Here is a 20,834-nt window from a genome sequence, read left to right on the forward strand (position 1 = left end):
ATCCAAGCGAGCTACAAATTGCACGGAACCTTATAAGACGTGCATCTTAATTTATTCCCACGATGAAGAACTTATCTATGTAGAATTATCTTAACCATTCATTTCCATTTACGTGTTTGCTCGATACGTATATATAATTAAGAATAATAAATTCGTTTCATCGATCAAATATTCGCAGAAATGCCTTTCACTAACAAAACACGTAAAATTTGACAATTTATTAGTGCAACTGGGGTTTTTACATGTTTCCTTGACAAAAACAAAATCTTGCTACTTTACTTAATAACAATAGAAAATGGTGTGCAATAGGAATAACATTTATTTACATGTATTGATTTTACGATGAAACAATGTAAGAATTCAAGTTATGTTTAAGAAAGCAAATAACGTAATAGCGAAGCGCGACTATTTTCGAGGCAATAATGCTACGAACAATATCTACTCGGATCAGGGGGCGCGGGAAAGTAAAATTCTTGAGACGCTTCAGATTGTTCGTCGAAACATTCGATGAGATTTACTCACAGATTTGCGGAGATATCATAGCTGTGGTCTATGGAACGCGAAGAATTTATCGATGCAGACATTAATCTCATCATTAGCCATGGTTTCGCACCAATACACACCAGTTATTGATAATCAGCTCAATATTTGTTTCTTGAGAATCCATTGAGTGTAAGCCAAGATGTAACAATTTAAAGATAGGAAGTGGCTTTCAATAATCCTGTATAATTAATGTTGAGTATTATTCGAATTGTTTCGAATAAATATTTATCTAAGATAATTTAGATAAAGTCGAATATTTATATCCGGATAATAATTATGCGTTATTTGTAACATATTATTCTATCCATTCATTCGAATAATTTATCGTTATTTATTCGAATAGTATATTCGAATATCTATTACCTATACAATTATTCAATTAATGGTACGAATAAATCTTCATAATTTTGATTTCCACTGACAATTAGTTGTGTACAAGCGTGTTCATATGATCTATGCAACGTACAAATAATTCTCCGAATACCAACTATTTATATTATCTGGATAAATTATTATTCGATTAAAAATGTATTCGGCTAAATACATATCCAACTAAAAGCTTATCCGTTTGTCGCGAATAGAAGTTTATTCGTTATTCGCCATCTGAATAATATTTTACCCATCTCTGATAATAAACTACCGCAAATACCTTTAACTATCGTAACTACCAGCGCGCTGGCATGAAAAAACTTTCGATCGCTAATGAGTTATATAACACCAACTTCAGTTAGACGTCGATCAAATTTCCCCCAGTCCAATATACCAGCACAATAGACCTCCCCTCGTCTCATCAGACTTATAACGGAGCTTCAGATTGACTACCCGACTTTTCCCAATCAGCAACGAGACACCCCTGTGGTAAAAATCGAATCAGCCCGTTAAACAGTCGATTTGTCTGACGGGCGTTGCGGACAGAGGGAGGATTTGCTTCTTTGACAATCGCTTTCCGTTCGATGGGACACAACGTCCGACTATAAAACGCGACAAAGCGTGGAAACGTCGAAATCTCGGAGCAATCGGAGCTGATCTCGGTGAGACGAGAGGATAGCTGGTGAATTCTTCTTGACTGGATACACGCGTAACAGAGAAACGTGAGGTAGGGAAAATGGATCGTAGAGGAAGAAATGTCGGGAGGGAGAGGGCATCGAGTCTCTCGCCTTCATGATAATCGAGGGCAATGCTTAATTATCTGATAGTAGCGGGATATACTGAAACTACCTACTGGCATTGGTTTGCGAATTCGAGTGATAATAGAGACGTAAAAGAGGAAGAACCTGAAAGTATCTGTTGTATTGCGAATAATGATGATGTGGTGCGATGACACGGCTGTATTATCTCTACTATAACTTAACGTAACAGGGCTGCGTTGAGATGAGTTATGCCGTGCCGGGATCAACACTTGAATCATGGTGTGCTGGCTTATTGTAAACTATGGCCGAATATGAACTATGACGAAAGTTGGAGTGCAACGTGCAAGCTAATCGAAGCTTTAGTGTGCGGGATGGAGGTCGGAGCGTAGCACACTTTTTGGCTGAGTACTACGTTGGTGGCAAATAGCTTTGGAATATGCATTGGAATGTGGTTCGTGTACTTAGTATAGCAGTAGCGAGGTTTATAAGGGTAGTTAAAAGGAAAAAGTGTGAAGTAAAGGAATTCATGGAACTTCTCTGATTGCCGGCTATTTTGTTACTAAAATATTAAATTAAAATGTAGGTAAGTACGTGGTAAGCGACATGGAATCTTGTACGAACCCACCCTTAAACGCATCACACCCCTCATCCTCCCTGTCAAAAATAGTCTAGAGGGGATTTAGATTTCAATTATGTATACACCTTCGTCCACACGTCATCGGATCCTTAGTAAAGTCGGTAAAAGGACGTGTTTACAGTATGAAATTACTTATATTGTGATATAAAGTTAACGCTTATTAATAGTTTATTTCAAATTGTATGTTAAATGTCTTACCAAAAAGTTAATAAATAATGCTATATTTTCTTCACATCTATGTATCCGCCTCGTCTAGATATTACCTTTCGTATTAATAGCGGTATACTTTCAATTAATTTGCTAATACAATTGAATGAAATAGAAGCATCCCTCAGTCAATCCGTAACTTCCAAAGTGCAAGGAGAGTGAATACGGAATTGCGAACATCATTGTAGAGAAGAATCCAAAGTTCAAGCTCTATTTTAATCATCCTGATGCATATGTATACCTAACCATTTAACCTTTGATCCTCCTGACGAAAGATTTCCATCCGAGTTTAATCTGAAGGAAATCTGGTGTGTGGTATTCGAGAAATTGGAAATACAATTACGTGATCGCAAATAGATGGACAGAGTTATGGAAATTAGAGCGGTGGAAACGAAGTTTTATCATTTCTTGAGGCTAAATACTTTCAAAGAATTTCCCTTCACATTCTTTTTCTATATTCGTTGGCCTGTTGTCACCACCACGTATGCATACGATGAATACAGTTTATAAGTTAATACAAACCGAAATTATTCGCGAATCCTTGTGTACCACAAGAGGAGAACTAATTTAGAAAGTTAAAAACGGATAAATGTTCATGCTCGTGGTACATGGAGTGCAAGTCTGAAGGGGTTGGATAAAAGCTTCGAAAGTTCTGACAACGTTGTACATTATTATCTCGTTAATGGACATTCATGGCACGCACAGCACGACGCCTTCGTCAAACTTCTTCCTGAGTTCCTGAATTTATTGGTACGCACGAGAACTGCCACTTCGACTCAGTCGTAAAGTGTCAAAGTATTATCGATTATGCAAATTGGTACAGGTTGCGCACAGTATTATTCAGTATTTCTATAGCATTAGTATTACAGGTATCAGTCGCAAGGCAGTGTAGCATCAGAAAATGGCCATTTCAGGTACTACTCGAAAAACAAAAATTCTTGCCAGACAATTTCAAAGTACACAGGTACCTCTTAAGGAATCGGGAAATCGTAACCATTTATCCAAAAGGGAATAGAAAATTATGAAAATCTGGTGCAAATATGAAAATATAGTAAAGATTAAACTCGCGTGGGCATTACGATTCGCCCTCATTTTCTTCAGGTAGTGCTGCGTCTTTTGAAACAATTAGAGAGAAAACTCTGTGGGCAAATCAACCAAAGATTAGTGTAGGGAAACAGCAAGGTATATACCACCAAATTATTATTACATGAGAGCAACAACCAATGACGCGACCTTGCATATGCATGTGTACCTATCTACTTATAGTGTTCGTCAGTCGTTACTTTCACACATGAACAATTTTAAGGAACTTCGATTTGTTCAATAACAATTTTCGACTGATTTACCTGCAGGCTGTCTCCCTAATTATTTCAAAGACGTATCCTTAGCTGAAGAAGGTTCGGATGAAAGGTCTTGAAAATAATTGCAGCATATTTTTCATAAGCTCCTATGCAATAAAAATACTTGATCTTTACTCTGCCAGTGGTGTAATTATTGTATCAAATTCTAAAGTGATACAGCTTTTGTATTAGGGATTTAAAAAAAAGTGTATAATACAATATGGTAAAAAATATGCTTGTTTTTGTTATTCTTGTGTGTTATTAAACATTTTCTATCATCCTTCTTCCGATGTATGTACAGTGAACAGGGATAGATAGGAATGTTATTGGGACACCGAGTGCGTCAACATGTTTCTCCTCGAACTTGTAACAGGCTTCTTACAGAGAATCTGTCTAGGTCAATCCCCGATCTCCTTTTTGGCCATCGAGGTCGAGGCGTCCAATACTCTTTTACGTGCGCCTATAGACCGCGGCGAATGAAAGAAGTTCATTTTCGAGCAAAAGAAAATTGTCTACTGCCGAGAACAGCCTCGCGGGTGCCACGAAATTCAGATCTTACTATACGTGCATGACTTCTCAACCTCAATTATGTTCCAGCCGTAACACAACACCAGACTGTGACAACTTTCTGCGTTGCAATTTCAATCTCGTTTCAATTAGCTAATCAGCTGATAAGGAAAGATTATAAAGCTGAAATATAATTATTACAAAATTATAGATTATCGTAGGGAGGAATATTCCACAATATCTGCTCACACTAGAGGTCGAAGTTAATGAAATAAGTATCTTTGTAACAGACAACACGAATAAAATGTAAAAGTATGGATGGGTTTAAGATTTATACATGGCTTAAAGTATACTAAACCTGAAGACTACTCTTAATGGTCTATGCTCCCACATATATCACACATAATGAGTGTCCAGAGTTCTCAAGTTTACTTGCGCCTAGAGTATTAAGGTATCCTACCCTATTTATACTGCCTAAATTCTAATTCCATTGCGCTAAATAGTTGATTTCGTTTGCAACTCGCTAAATTCTTTTACTGCATTTTTTTTTTTGCTTCTTTCCTATCAATGTACCTACTATTCTTTGTATTTTCTGCTTATATGTATTGGTCCTCTATTAGTGTTCTCGAATCTCTTTGCACCTAAGAGTTTCCCCGTGTATATCAATAAATAAAAGGAAATAATTGATTTATTACGATCTCATTTTTTTAATACCTAAACTAAATAAAAAGGCACACTAACCCACATCGTGATTAAATATCTAATAAAAATGTAAAGAGTATAAGTGACCACGAGCTTTTAAAGTACAATAGGTACCTACACATTTGTTTTCGAGGAGGTCGATTTGCTGGTAATAGATCGTACTTCCGATTACTACTAGATCGCAATTACAATTATCGGCTCTTTATCCACGTGCATTTTTCCCCTGGGCTCGATATCCCGTGAACGAGCGGCTTTGTTCCGTCCTCGAAGGAAATTACCCATCCGTTGTTGATTCGATTGTGCCAGGGCACTCGGAGTTAACGGAGTAGAGAACCAAATGTCTTCGGCAATGGGCGCACTCTTCACCCTTGCGACCTCCGCAAACTTTTCAGGCCCCTGTGTAATACACGAACACGGTCGTCCAACCAGGGAGTCCATTGATCGATATATTTATGGAGAAACATTGTGTGGAGCCATCCGATTATTTATCTATACCTCTCCGCGATAACGAACACTTAATTGGTGTGGATTAGTTTATTGCAAACTACCGCGGAATATAAGCGAGATTATGGAAATACGAGGTGTTGAAGGGTAACTCGTAAATTGCATGATGGATGAAACGTAACTTATGTAGGTACCGAGTGGAGGTCGAAGGTAACTACAGTAAAGTGGTCGATTGCCCGACATAATGCAAGCAACAAAAGATGGGAATTTTGTCAAAAGAGAAAGAGAGTGAAAATTATAATTGTAGAATTACAGCTTGTACTGACAATGAGAAGGGCTTTTGGGAATACTGTTTTATTCGTATTGGAATTCCCCTTAAATTTCGTTGTCTCAAGTAAAGTTGTAGTTTCTTTAGTTTAACGCAAACGCACAACTTGCCACATAATACACTGTGTATTCGTCCAGACACATGAATGCCACAATGTTCATTATAAGTCGCTAACTTCCACTCTTCTTCTGTTCTTGTGGATATCGCTAAATGCAGAAAGGAATAGTTGCTTTCATATACACATAATTTATAAAATTTCTTACGGGGATTGTAAAATAACATTTTGCAACTGCAATTATATTATTTCTGAAAAATGTTTGTGACCAGCAATCCTAAAGTTTGAAAGCAGTAATTTCTTTTCAGCTATAATTAAGCTCGCACTATTACAAATGTTTGTATATTATTACGTTAGATTAAGAATTGTAAAATAAAGGTACTTGTTTGATTAAAAATAGTTGGTAGGTAATTTTCTTGGAATGCCGAAATTAAATAAGGTCCGGTCAATGCTTGAAGTAGGTGGGAATTTTAAAGTTCATACTCGCAATGTAGCTCACTAGAAAATGTAGGTCCCAGCCCTAATTAATCGTCAATGGCAACTAACACCAAATGATAAACAAACAAACTAATTTTCAGCGAAAAGACTGTTCACGTGTCGTCAGGAAGTCCGCAAAGAGTACGTTGCGTATAATGCAGGACGGTGGCAATGCACCGTGGATAGCCCACTTCAGACGTTCTTCTTTCTTCGAAGAAGAAGATGCCCGACTGGAAAATGCCCCGCTAAACTGCGGGATACACGAGGGATACGCGACGGAAAGGCCCGAGGAACAAACAGGACAGAAAGTGCTTTAGCGGATTTTCTCGAATACCTTCCGAAGATACGTTAATATCGCAGGCTTATAGGTACAATAGTCCTTTGTTACGCTGCGGATTCCTTTTCATCGTGTCCTCAAGCAAGCACCAAATAAGGGTGGATAACACGTTGTACGACTTACGATAACGGGTGAATAATACGATCTGCGAGTTGAGATAAAATTTTGCGCTCATAACTGTAGATGATTCCCTCTATTCAAATATTTTTAGCGGCAGGTATTATGATCGTCTTTGGTTATAAGAGATCATTGTAAAGAATTTAAATAGAATTCGCCGCGATATTTCTTTCATTGTTCAAAATTATAGTTGAGGAACAATTTTGTAGCTGTAAACATTAGTAACACTGCTGACAATGTTCCGTTTAAAGTCATTGGTGTAAAAGGGAGAAAGTAACTTTGGTAATTTTTATCGCTCTTTGGTGTTTTGTTTAATATTCTATGTTGAATATTAAAAGTAAAGTGAAAGTGACACGCCGTATTTCATTGAGTGAACCTCTGTTTTGATCAAACTTGATGAAAATTGATTTAGAATTATTTAAAAAATACTTTAATGATTGCAAATGAATTAACAACATGTAATTAACTAATTTCACGGCAAACAAGGTTTTCATAATTTATAGAAAAGTACCCTAATTTCAAGGAATTGTACAAACTACGTCATATTATATGGCTGTGAATAGAAGAAGGTTCCATTTATGGACATACAAAACAGTTTAGAAGTCATAATTCTTAGCTGTTCTCGTAGAAATTAATAAGAACATTCCTCGAGACTTCACAACACTGAAAGAGGAAAACTTCGGAGCAAAATAAAAAAAATCACTTACTGACATATTCGCCTCACAATACAACGCTTTTATTTACAGCGAAATACACTTTGAAAGTTTATCCTCGTAAAAGATAATTGAGTAGAAATGAAATTATCATAACACACATCACAACTTCTCATTTGATTTTCCGATATCCGTCCGTTTGCTACGTGGTATAATACAATTAAAATTTTAAGTTTAAACAAGAAAATATAAAACTTGCAAGATCATGGAGAGTAGGTGCATAATCTATAAAACTAATTGTTCTAAAAAATCATGATCCATAATTACTTAACAAATCCACATTCAGTCAACTTGTATTTCAATTTCCTTGTGCAATATTTCCTATGAAAAAAATGAGTCTCCCTAATTCATTTCCGTTTTAATGCCGAGAAAAATACTGCTTCAAGTATTTTATGCACAACTTTGCTGACTATCCTCCAAAGAATTCTTCACACTTTTATTTGCGTTGCTACTTATTGTTAGAAACACTTGTTCATAGGACTTCAATTGATAACGTTCCAATAATTAAGTCTGAAATTTTAAGGGGACTTACTAAAATACATCCTGGAATATAGCAACTACTTAATAATAAAATAAAATATGACCATTTTCACCAACTACTGTAAACATACGTTGGTACTAGATGATGAAACAGAAGAGCTGTTATAACTCAGAAAGAAAATGAGACAAAACAGAATAATATTATAAAAACTTTTCTAATAAGCCATTAGGTATATGAATTTGAACAAACCTTTCTTCTTATTTCCCCATACTGACCCTAATATTAAAGCACGTCCCGTGAATAATAAAAAAACCTGTGTATTGATTTTCCAGTGAGAAAGGAATCGTTCAAGAGATAAGCACTTTATGTAGATTTTAGAGTAAATCCAGTGTGGGGAGCTGCCAAATAATTCACGAGTGAGCCACGTAATTATAACAGAAAATAAAGTTGGCGTGATTTACAAAAAGCGCCTCTAAATGAAACCGGGGCATTGGTAAGCAGTAACCAGCGATCGAAAGCTCGGCTCATTGTGGGGTTTCAATGGCGCGGGAAATATTCATCGACGGTTTCCTCGCACGAATGGCAAGGTTGTCCAGCCAGGAAGAGTATTAATTAAGTTTCGCGTGTCCTTCAGGCATTCGGAAACTCGTGTATAGAGGGGAAAAATGGGAGCAAAGTCGCTGCACGGACCTTTCATTAGCGCTAATGGGAGGCGGCTGAATCCGCAGTGGAAAATATCCCCTCTCCGCTGCTCTCCTATCTCTTTTTGCCAGCCGATTCGGTGAGGAGATCGGGATTAAAACACTTCGACCGGATGCTTGATTATCGATCGAACTTCTCATCCCGTATCGAGCCGTGAAATCTGTATCGCTGATTAATAGCGTGCGATCTGCGTGATTACAGGTGACTAACAATTTTCTGGATTACGAAGCTAAATTCAGCATATAGGGAAACAGTGATCTTTCCGAATATACCTACACACCCTGTGCCTTAGTGGGACTGATGTTGCGGCTCACAAATCTGAAAAGAGGTCAACGCAAATCTCGCGAATCTAAATCACCAAGTTGCTGGGGGACCATTACCAGAGAGTTGGATATCGATTTTCTTTTTCCTCGGATGTATTATTGAACACTGAATCTACGAGATGCGTAGTTTTTATTTGTGACCAATCTGAGGTCGCAATCGCTCTAAATGACCCGAGGGATCAGCTCCTGGAAATGACCACTCGTTTGGCTGGAAACTTTACGTGTTCGTTTCGCTTTGAAATGAACTGCCGCCTATAAGAGGAATGAGTCATTAAGATTTTTTTTTACACCTCTCCAAATATTCGAGATCGAACCTTATGCTCGAAGGCCACGAAGGATTTGTAATTAATCTCGCTGCAATTGTTAATAAATCAGCAGGGTGATATTAATCGCCATATTTTCTCAACTGTTAATTCTTTCGCGAGTATTACAAGAATATTTTCTACCGCTAATATAACTGCAAATGTTTATGAATCACGAGTTAAATAAGCAATGCAAGGAGAGCGACTTCAAACTTTAATCTTCCACTACTGCTAAACGACGTGAAATACTAAAGCGAGGGTTATTGTTGTCGCTATAAATGGCCCGCAATTTATTATCCCCGTGTAAACAAAGGCTGCTGCGGGACAGCTTTCTAAAACTCGACGGAGCATTAAACCATTATTATTCATATATTCAAGGGTGAGTGCAGTCGCGATTATTTTCTAAACGGAGCATTATCACACAAAAATAGAGGGAATTTAAATCAACAAATCCTGCGACCATATTGTTCAATGAAAAAATTAAATAAAACGCGAAGGAATACTTGGTATGCGTAGACCTCGCGAGCAGAACCGAAGAAGCTGGGAAAGAAGGGAGGGTTCTTTCCAGCCAAGCAAGCTATTGTACTACGCTGTCATTCATAATTCCCTTTCAGCAAAATATGATATACCTATGTATGCACGAAGAGGAAGGATTTTGTTCAATTGTTCGTGCTAGAAGTGAAAAAATTAACAGCAGTTCTCAGTTGCTCATCAAAGACAGTCGAAGAAAATGAAGGACATAGGTGTACACTTTTCCTTTAGTAGCTATTACTTTCGTTAATTATTTTTGCATTGCTCTTAAATATGTCAATAGCGTTAATCAAATAGAGTGGTCCGGGCCGAGCATCATACAGTGTTATCAGGTAAATTTCTCATTGCTAAAGAACTCGAATAGAATCATACATAAAATAATAAGACTCAGGAAGTATGTCTCCAAATGCTTGCTTTGACAATTTATTAAAGGAATACAAAGCAGGTTACACAGTACACGTACGACACAAACATAAAATAGGGTAATCCTCAAAGATATCGTTGATGTATTATTTTGAATCGCAGCTTTTCGACGATCTGTATCCATCGCTGCATGCTCTTTGGTTAAAACTAGGACTTCACAGACTTTTAACATTAGATACCCTCTGTTTGTATTGTGCGTCTTGCAGATACATCAATATGTTGTAAAAGCACTAGGGGGCGAATTTGGTAGCACCTTTAATGCCTGACAGACCAGTCAAGAGCCCACGGACGTACCCGCTGACTGTTCGAATATCAGTGATGTAGGGTTCAGAATCGCGTAGAAACGTGAAAAAATAAGTGTAGTCCTGAGTGGCCAAGAAGCGAAGAACACATTTGGTGGCTTGTATCCTCAAGAACGATGCTTTATGCACCCCTTGAGAGGATCTTAGGTTAAGACAAGATACGGTACACACACCCCCGCGTACGTCACACGCAAATTGAACCAAAGTATCATTTTGTACCTCGAGCAGGTGTGCAGGAAGAGTCAGTTTCCTATACATTCAGTTAAGTTTTCCAAGACACCAGGCATACTAAAAGCAAGATAGCCATTTCCATCTTATTACAACGAAGATGTACTCCCCGGGAGATGACACGTGGCGGAGCACATCCCGTCAAAATGTTTTTCCAAGTTGCAACAGAGCAAGCGAAGTAGCCCCGCATATAGAATAATCGCAAGCCACTTGGAGCTGCCTCATTTCCCTTCGCCGCGAGGACGTGACGTTGACGTTCATTGGAAAGAAGCACGCCGACAAGGGAACCTTTGTCCCTCAGGTTTTTTTTTTCCCTCCCGCGTAGACGACGCGTCCAACGAGGTCAGCGTGCACCTCGCAATCGAGGTCGTCGCGGATGTTCCGCTCCACATTGGCCGCGTAATAAATGTACATCCGAGACATCATTTGTTTCCGCGCATTGCCTTATGGCAAGGCGCGAGAGCAGCCCCAAAGGTCGGACCATTCGTCTTGTCGGTCGTTTTTCATCGGGAAGTGCCAGCCAGGCTGATGCCTCCTCCTCTTCTAGACGGGATGACGTTTAGCAAGCTCCTTCGAACTTGTATTGCAAACGTGGAACGAAGGAAAACGCGGCATGCCAGCGGCGGGGAAATTCATGAACGCTGCGGGGGAGGATGCGGCAACTTGGTACTCCCTTGGTGTCGATGTTTCCCAGCTTCTTACTCGCGGCTCGAGTGACGGCCGATCCTGATTTTCGGGCTTTCGGCTTGAAAAATGACGGCAAAAAGGCTGCCCGGCCTCGCCTCGGATTACTTGCAGCGAGTGCTACGTGGCAAGACCCACATCGGGGATGTGAAAAGTGAATATCGCGTGCACGGATTACGGATACTAGAGTGAAGCGCGGTGCTTTTGAGCGAACTACGCAATATTCAGCATTGCTAAATATTCCGTGCTGTTTGAATGTTGTATAATTAAGGATTTTTTTGAAAATAAGGCCCGCTGCACACATCCGATTTTTTAACGTGCGGCGATGGTGCGGCAACGTAATTGCGCTTTGAAGTACTGTAAATTAAATTAGGCGATGTACATTTGTTTGCGGCGATGGCCGACCCCTTTTGCTTGGACCGTAATTTCGGCAACGCAAAAGCGCAGCACGTTAAAAAATCGGATGTTTGCAGCGGGCCTTATGATGCTCATTTTGCAATTCCGTTTCGTTTTGTTGTTAAAAATTATATTCGTGTGTGAGGGAACGATGGAATTCATGTATCGACGTGCAAGCTGAGGGGGTTGGTGTAGACTACTGTAGACACTTGAATCTTGTTTAACATCAGCATTCGATAATACTGAAGGATCGATGTGTTTTGACAGTTGGAAGTTGTACATATTGTGATATGACGGGAGTTTTTAAACATTTTTAAATCGAAGTGGTCCACAGGGGTAAACAGCTCCTCTTACAAATTTAAAATAATTTGCAACGTATTAACTATAAAGGATCCTACTTGCTTTCCGATATATGTAATTTTCTATCGATTGGAGAAACTTCGAAAAATATGAAAGCAGAATATTCTACCAAGGCGAACACGCAACGTTCGTAATTCAGTAACGTAGTTCAAAAACTATATTGGGTACATGTATGTATATTACGTATCCACTTTCAGAAGACATCAACTTCTCCACTCCACTTTCCCGCAACGAACTTGCTTAATCAAGGAAGTACATCAAGATTGCTATCCTATATTGTACGATAGAAAGTTCCGAGGGATACTGATATACTTGGTATCAGCAGTGAATCTTTGAACAATTAAGTTTGATAAAACGGAGAGATCCTAATTTTATTGACATGCTGTCTTTGGCTTTCAACTGTCACGGTGTAATTGGTCAAAAGTAATTAACTCGTTCACGGTCTCGCTGTTTCGAGGTTCGAATGATAGAGGGTGGAATTGGCAACATAAAGTATGTTTGAAGTTTCCACAATTACAGCTTCCATGTTCTTAAAACTTAGATCTTATAACTTCACAATACTCAAGTTAATTATTTATAGCTAGGGAGCTTCTGAATTCTAATTAAATGGGGCTTTAGAAAAGTTGAATTGCAGCTTCTCTTTTCACGTATGACAAAAGTATTTACTAGTGGTAAAAGTCGATTAAACAGTTATTGTGAAAACTGGTACCAGAAAGTTATATATTTATTAAGAAAATTTCAATGTCGTAATACTGACTTTAAAAGGGATCGGATGAAGAGCGAATATTTCATTGAAGGGAGTTGAAATCCTTTAACATGGCCATCCAAAAATTCTTGACATTTCGACGTTCAAAGCTTGTTTAGACTTAACACATTGCAATAGTTAGTAAAACAATAAAGCTTCACCTAAAGCCTCGTAATTCTGAGTAGTCGATATATTAAAATTAAACGTGTATAACGTATTGGACGGCTAGCGTGCAGCATCAATATGGAATAATAATTTTCATGGACGCAAAAAGGTGTATGTGGACAGCTAACACTAAGCTAATTTCAGGAAGGTGACATGTTTCTCCGTAACGATGAAACTTTGCACCTAATCCGGTCGATGGACCTCCAACCGGTGCACAATATTAAATCTCACGAGGGTTTAACGCCCCAAATTTCGCTTCCCCCAAGTGGTATTTTCTTGTCAATTATTACAAGTTGGCATTTTATTAAGCAAACTCGCGTTGATCCGTAGGATTACAAGTTCCCAACAATATTCGCAATTTTATCTTACGAGTTCATGAAAATTCAGAAGCACAGCTGATCGTGAAATTTACTATATTCCATTCGTCCACTTATCTCAGCAATTTTCAGCTTTCAACATTCATTTATAAGGGGACATTCCCGTTAGCGCGCCGATAAATTCAGCGATTTTCAGGAATTTATTGCCACGGAAATAATTATAATAATGGAACAAAACTTTTTTTCTATTTATTAAACTATATTTCTACAGTAAATAAAAAATATAAAAGTGATAAAATTATTGCTTTTCAAACGCTTTTGAAAGCGGTCTTGATAACATGTTTATAAATTGCCTCGCTCGCGAAGGCGATTTCAGCTGTTAGACTTATCTGAACCCAAAAATCCAAACAGATTCTTGATCAGTATGTCTGTCGCTATCGCCCGGACTATAATTAGTGATTTATCTTCAAAACTAGCAAAGTGGCGGGCAAAAAGCAAGAAAAATGTGTTTTCACCTTTTTTGTTTTGCTATTTTCGATTTTAAAAGTAGGTTAGTCTCAATGAAAATACTTGAATGTAGCCCCTGCGAGAATCACGAGTGCGCAGAATAAGCAGGAAAATTTATAAAGCAATCGGTTCGCTAGATTTTTAGATTTTATCTTCACCATGTGGACAAATGACCTTTCGAGAAAAACACGTTCAAAGTTTTCATCCATAGAGACCGAGCCTCTGCGCTTCCTTCAAAATGCCTCTGTAGAAGCTAAAATAATCGGAATTTTTCCATGAAAATTTAACAGTACATTCTTGAGGCTATGCACTTTCGAAGAATGTTTAAAAAAATCACTTTTTTCAACCCGTCTAACCGGAATGACCCCTTAACGTCGCCGCTTCTAATACGAACGATAAAAAGACTACATACCTAATTACCTACACGGTTTAAACGAGCAAACGCGACGGTTCTTTACGAAGAAATTTCTGCGCCACTGTGTGTACCGCACAAGGTTATCGGTACCAAGAGAGACAGAAGTAAGCATCGATCGCGTTGGAACTCGCGAACAGTTCAATTCCCCGGTTCAGCGGCAGACAAAACGCTCTTCGTTTAACGTAGATTGATACAGCGCGCTAGTATCCGACGAATGTTTTGTCTGCTGGTTAGTCGACTCTGTCCTCGTTACGAACCGATAGTTCGGCCGATTCCTACTGTTCTCGATCGTGTCCCGTGTTATTTGTCTTGTCACGGCGTTGCGAATCAACAACTGAGACTATCCGCCCCCCGGTGGCCGCCGTGTTTCGCATAGCCGCGCCACGCGAATCGATGGAACAGCTGTAGACATCGGGATTTCGGACCATCCGTCTGCATTGGGAGGATCGAATTCCGCGTTCTACGTCCACGCATCCTTTCTGCCACGATTGTTTATGGGAGTCGTAAGTCTCCCTCGGCATGCCGGCGCGGCGTTCCGCTTTCACCGATACCTCACCGAAAGTGACCGCATTCACTCTCTGTTCCTCCAAAAATGCACCTCCCTGCTGTCTGGAATAACTAGACAAAGCCTTGTATATACGAGGGAATTTTGTTCCGCGCTTTCCACTTTCGCGCAAAGGAGCGCCATTTTTCTGGTTCAATCGGCAACTCGACCCCACCTCGTGCATAGGGTGTCTAGAAAGAATGTGAGCAAAGTTATGCAATATAATGCGTTAAGAGGGACGAATAGGCGAAGAATGTTGGCGGAATTTTAAAAGACAGTTATAACAAACTAATGTCTCTCTAGAATCACTAATAACACTTGTCGACTTCATAGCTCTCAAGCGAATGGTTCACTCAAAGACAAATAAGTACATATTAGTTTTCGTTTACCTCTCTCAGTTACTGATCGGTTTCATTATCTGTCATTATGATAGTTATTACACTAGTTACAGCTGTTCGAAAGCGTCAGTTTCCATAAGTAACACAGACTTTCATTCAGTGAGTTAATAACCATCGAATTCTTTTAAATATTCTTGTAATAGCGCGCTGCAAATTTCGGTGAAATTTTCAGCATGTACACCTACTTTCTTAAATCTACGAACGGGATTTTAAAGATTTTGATTACGGACTCAGATAAAAAAGTTGGAAAAGCGACCTTCGCTATTTTCTTCGCTATTCCGATGAGTTGCAATTTTTTTCAAACCGAGGAAACACGTCACCTAAGCAGTAAACTGATCCTTCTAGCTTCTCAAGAAAACTCAAATCGTTTGGACCAATTTGGAAGAAGTTATTCTGCTCCAAAGGATGTGCCAATATTTTTTCGACTCACTGTATGTATATATATCCTTAATAACAGACAACGATTTATTTCTCTTTGGAGTTGCGAAGCTGGCAGCGCCAATTTCACTGTTAAATATGATTGTAGATTTTCTGACCACCCTATATTATTCAAAAATACTCGTTGTGGCGAGCAGACGTCGCACGAAGCCATTCGAATCTACAGAGTCTACGATGCTATAGCCCCCCGGCAAATTGTGGCTGCGACAATGACCATTGTATTGCGTCGCGGGAGGCTCTAGACGCAAGAGTACATCCCCTTCCGTGGCAGTGACGGTAAACACATCCGCTTGGTACGTTTCGCGCGAAAAAAAGCATGAATTTTAATCGGCTTTGATTGCCCTGCTTGCATACAGGACACAGTACCACCGCAGAGTGAGCATTGCGATGCTCGTTGACGAAGATGTCGTCCAACAAACAGACATCTGAACAGTATCGCAACTATTCAGTCATATTCAACTGTTCTGATTAATTTAAGGTGTTCCATCGTGGTTGAATTACTCTTAACGTGCGGCGCGAACGTTTCATTGTGAAATAAAATCGTGAAAAATTTCTGACGTCTCCACACTTTGGCTGGAACTCGAAGGAATTTTCAATCACTATCGCTACCGATGAAAGACGGCATTAATCGCTGAGAGCCTCAGCCGCATAGCCGCGCCGCCCTGAGGGCTTTCAAATTTCTTTCGAGACTATGCTCACATTTTCCTCCGTCCGCCTCAAAGTCACTCGTAAACGTATAACTTCTTACACAGCTGGATATTCGGAAGTCGATTTTCCTGAAGTCGATTTGCACTTTGAGCTCGCGATCCGCACGACCGATATTCCCTCTATGATAGAACTACTTGAAAACTTCTATACCCTCAAGTGTCTTTCATTGCTCGAGCTAACAGACAGTGCGTTTGTTCGATTACACTGAATGGTAAGTAAACGGACGTTATTTAGAGTAATAATGAGTTCTTCTAATCAAGGTATTCTTCAATTACTGCGCGGTAAATAATGTTCGTTGTTTATCCAAATTTTATCGCCGAAAGAGCTGTTATTTTGTATTACTGTGTGGATTGTGAGAAATTGTGATACAGAAGCTACAGAAATTTTTTAATCGAGAAGATAGTATTTCTAGGAAGAATTATCAGCGACCAATTTAAAAAATTATTCTTGGAAAAATATTGAGGTTCTAACAGGCTTCATTTGATTGGTTTTTTAAGTGAAATAAATCTGAAAAGAGTCTTACTTCCAATTTGTTGTAATGCTGTGAATATAATTAACAACTATAAAATCAGCTTCTTATTGATTTTCAAGTTATTTTTTATTTTCTCAAGGTAAACTTTATTTATATCTTGTTGTTTTGAAGCTAATGATCAAAATCGTAACGCAGAAAAATTGAAATAAGTACCTGTAATTAAAAAGGTTTTGTAAATGTAATTCTCGAGTCCTCTAATGTCAAGAGAAATTATCTAAATTATTCTGCTGTTACAATAAACACCGGCTAATTAATTAAACATCCTACTTTTGAGCATATATTGCGAGGCCTGCAAAATTCTTCGTCACTTTTACCCCGTTTATTCCATATTTTCAGCGTACATTTTTGGCTCACGGCTTTCGCGGCACAAAGAGGACAAGGGTACGGTTCACTCATACGATAAATTTTTGCCTTTCGCGGCAGTACGGTCGTTTGACGCGAAAGGTCGCTCGAGAATTACACGTTTTCCAGTTCACGTGTTTAGCGTAATGCGATGTATCGGTACAGTTATATTTCTGTGGCTTTCACGAAATTACATCGCATTACAGTAAGTGGCGCTTGGAAGAAATCCCCCCCGACGCGACGCGAGGCAAAATTGAACTTTCATGAGGATTTCAGGCTAGATAGTTCCTTGCTTAACAATAAATTGGTTGCCATAACGGCGGCTACCAGTGTCACGTGACACTGTCACGACCAAAGTAATCGGTCTAAAAATCTGTATTTTTCTAGAGAACCTAATGGACCGAAATAGCACCATATTTTGCTTATAAAATCTTAGAGCAATAAAAACGTTAAAAATTTTATGGAATACAAAAACAATTCTGGGGTTAGTAATCTTTATAAAAAATGTCACAGTAAGGTGCCAAATTATGCATCTTCCGTCCAAATGTGTAACAACAATAGCGTGGCCAGAGAAGTCGGACAAGAATTTCGTTTGTCCAGAGATTAAGCTAAAACATTCGCTATACAAGTCACTACCGTCAATACAATGAACGGTCCGTAATTTAGGGCATTAGAGGAGACTACGTACCAGCATTTAAGCTAGCCTGAAATTGGTCAGCTCGCGGTTGTACTCGATTAATTGCCAAATTTGCGAATCGAACGATTCGCCACTCGAGAAACGAACTGACCTGGAAAAGTCTTCGAGTCGTTCAGTCCAATGCCACTACGAAGGCATTATGGCGCTTGAATTATTATCGAGCGTCGTCAAAGGATTCGACCCCTCACCGCTGAGGAACGTGCTCGTAAATGGGTCCAAGCGCGAACGGCTGTAATCCTGGAACGCGTTCATAAATAGGTAGATGAGAATGGCTTTTAACGGCTTTCCATAAAAAAAGGGAATATCGAGAGGGAGAGACAAAGGGAGGCTCTTTACGTTCTTTGGGCATAATTTTTGCTTCGTTCGAGAACTAACGGCTGGGTAATCCTTGATGGTATGTGTATAATTGTTCCCCGCGAAGGGAGCAAAGCAAATCGAGGGTAAATTGATTTTTAAGTGCGGATTAAAATATACTTGAAAAACTGTCGATGATCGCGCTGCATGGGGTCGTAATGACCGGAATGACAGTTGTAACGATCATGGGGATGTGACATTATGACTATATTTGTGACACGAAATTTTAATATTTTAATATTTCACTGTCAATGTTGGTAATTCATGGAGGGGAAACCTGTACTCCTAACTACAATTTGGAAAGCGTGGTAGTACTCTTCGATAACAATAGGCACTGAATTTTTCTTCATTTTCCACCCCTTTTCCATACCCTTTCACATTCTTGAGTAAGTTTGAGTGTTTAACTATGAGAAAAATAAAGTTACTCTGATCTTTGTGCTAAATCTTTAAAGGCCTCAAATCAGAGACATGCCAACACCTGAATAGCTAAACACCCGAGTACCTGAATGCTTGAATAACTATATATGAGGCAGTGAGAGAAACAACGGACTAACCCACATTTTTTTAAATTAAATTAGTAGTAATAATGTATTCCAATAGGCTCTACTAATCATATAAAATAGGGAAAAAAATTGTCGTTAAAAAAAAATCCGTTGTTACTCTCATATGTAATTAAGCACCTGGTAACCTGTATATCCGAGTACCTAAGTACCCGAAGACAAAATTCGCAGGTTTAAAGACCACACTTTCTGAATAAAATAAAGGAAAACCTATATCGAATACAATGTATGCACGTGTGCACTGAAAACGATCCCGCAGCTAAACATTGGGGACATCGCGGTTCGTCTCGCATCGCGGAATTGCACTCGGTTAGCTGCAGCGACAACTTCCGGTCGACGAGGCGACAAATCATGCGTATCACCACGCATCGTTCAGATAAATTCGGGCGTCGAAAGTGGCTTTGTGAAGCCGATATATTTCGGACGGTTGAGTCGCACAAGCACACTGCAGTCGACTGAACGATCTCGCCAAATGCACGCAATTTGCATAGGCGTGTGCGCCATACATCTATAGGAAACGAGCTCATCTATTTAAACCCTCGGTCTGACGTTATAATTTCATTTGCGAGACATCTCGTTAAGGATATCTAGTTCGTTGAAGCTTCCTCTTCGCGATCTATGAGTATATGACACCTGAGTAAACGATGAGCATCAAATTAAGCAGTGAGAATTAAGATTCCATATTTTAGTAACGTGCAGTTTCCTATGCGAGACCAAGCTCAGCTAAGGAGTTCTAATGAACTGTTGCTTAGTGTACCTACTTAGCTTTAAGGAGAAATTCTCGCGTAATAACCCCCAAAAGTAACTGATATTTATGATTTTTTTTTTGAGAAAATGATATTTAATATAGATTTAAACTTTTTTGGGATATAAAGAGGCATCTCTAAACTTGCAGAAAATATTTTTTTTATGTCGATGCTTTTGATTATTTAGTAATTATTTTGGAATCTTGTCAACCTCTTCTGCTGGCGGTAGTGTAGCACCTGTCACAGTCATCTGATTGCAATAAAAAGACATATTTCTTAAAGTTAGATAGTTTAAGCTGCGATTGTCCCTAATTTAAAGAAAAAGAAAAATGAAAAATTGAAAAAGTTGTAGCGTTCGAAGAAATGTGACTTGTTCCCTTCGATAAATTTACTTTATATCAATTAAAACAGTATTATAAATAAAAACTAAAATTAAAATTGTATGCTCAGATCTTGCACTCTTGATATCTTCCAATATAATCGTATTAATACAGCGTTGAACTTTCCTTGTTATTCGCGGCCACTCTGAACCGATTAATTTTCAGAATCAGGTTCATCCGCCGCTCGTCGCACGATTCGAATTAAAATAATCGGACACGTCGTTTCGGCGTAACGACGAAATCTGTCGCCTGTATAACAATCGTCGCAGATTTAATTACGTCCGCCCACTTAATTGCGAACGTCCGTCGCGTTTCTGCCGACGATCTAATCGACAGAGAAACGGATCAAAGCGCAACGTGATTTTCCTTGCCCGTTCCGGTCGATACCGAATTAATTGGAATCACTCGTCGAGAACGTCGGCCGGCAGCGAGAGATCTGCAATTAAAATTTAGCCGATCGACGATGTGGCATCGTTCTTTTCGAAATTCCCCCTCTCCCGTCGTCATCCAGCCGCGGTTATCGACCGTTCCTCCGAGCATTTCGCTTTCCTTTTAATCTCCCGTTGTTTCGATGACGATCGTTAACGAGGAATGAAAGGGCGCCAGTCACGTTCTCCGCGCCCGCTAGAAGAATCTCCTTCTCGTTAGTCGCGATTGCACGCCGTGCAACAGGGCGCAGCCCTCGCCAGGGTATAGATTTATCCAGATGGCGAAGTA

At 39.2% G+C, this 20,834-nt stretch overlaps 1 protein-coding gene across 2 annotated transcripts in view; it reads right to left on the reverse strand.

The window, feature by feature from the left end:
* The window catches only part of LOC143369948 (zwei Ig domain protein zig-8), a 70,363-nt gene that overhangs the window by 18,107 nt on the left and 31,422 nt on the right, over positions 1–20,834 (reverse strand). The window lies entirely within an intron of this gene.

This window comes from Andrena cerasifolii, chromosome 6 (assembly GCF_050908995.1).
Source record: "Andrena cerasifolii isolate SP2316 chromosome 6, iyAndCera1_principal, whole genome shotgun sequence".
Classification (NCBI taxonomy): Eukaryota; Metazoa; Arthropoda; class Insecta; order Hymenoptera; family Andrenidae; genus Andrena; species Andrena cerasifolii.